The sequence below is a fragment of the Sesamum indicum genome, linkage group LG2 (genome assembly GCF_000512975.1).
Source record: "Sesamum indicum cultivar Zhongzhi No. 13 linkage group LG2, S_indicum_v1.0, whole genome shotgun sequence".
Classification (NCBI taxonomy): Eukaryota; Viridiplantae; Streptophyta; class Magnoliopsida; order Lamiales; family Pedaliaceae; genus Sesamum; species Sesamum indicum.
The window spans coordinates 11,979,804-11,980,292 of NC_026146.1; the positions used below are offsets into that span (position 1 = coordinate 11,979,804).

Consider the following 489-nt stretch of genomic DNA (forward strand, 5'->3'; position numbering starts at 1 on the left):
TTTCCCTTCCTGTATGTCGGCGGTTTTCTGGTTTACAATCTTTGATCTTTGATGTTCCTCTCTAGTGATTTCATTTATATGGTACTTAGGGACCAGGGGGTGTTGATTACTTTTTTCTCCCCTGCATCATACTTTGCCGGTTGATGCACTCAGTTATTTTTTTGAAAGTTGCTTCTGAAGTCTGAGCTGCCTGCTTGTTTTGTGAACCGCGAAGTCTAGTACAAAACTTTGTTCATGCATTCTGCATTCTATAGTGGTTACTTTTGCGAAGGGCTCATGAATCGACTTGCTAGTGGTTCCCTTTCCATTTGGGGTGGGCTGGAAGAAACAAGGTAAATTGTGGGTCTGGTATGAGTTTCAGCATTCCTTTGCCTCATTGGGATTTATAGGCTGTTCTCCTTGTTTCTTGCAACATGATTATTAAGGAACATGCAGGTTGAGTGATCTTCCCCAGTTTGAGGTATCAGATATTGTGCTCTCCATGTGCAT

The 489-nt window shown here is 42.1% G+C and overlaps 1 protein-coding gene across 1 annotated transcript in view; it reads left to right on the forward strand.

Annotated features, from left to right (window-relative positions):
* LOC105155941 (protein phosphatase 2C 29) overlaps window positions 1–489 on the forward strand; it is an 11,082-nt gene that overhangs the window by 9,192 nt on the left and 1,401 nt on the right. The gene's annotated exons all lie outside the window — the stretch shown is intronic.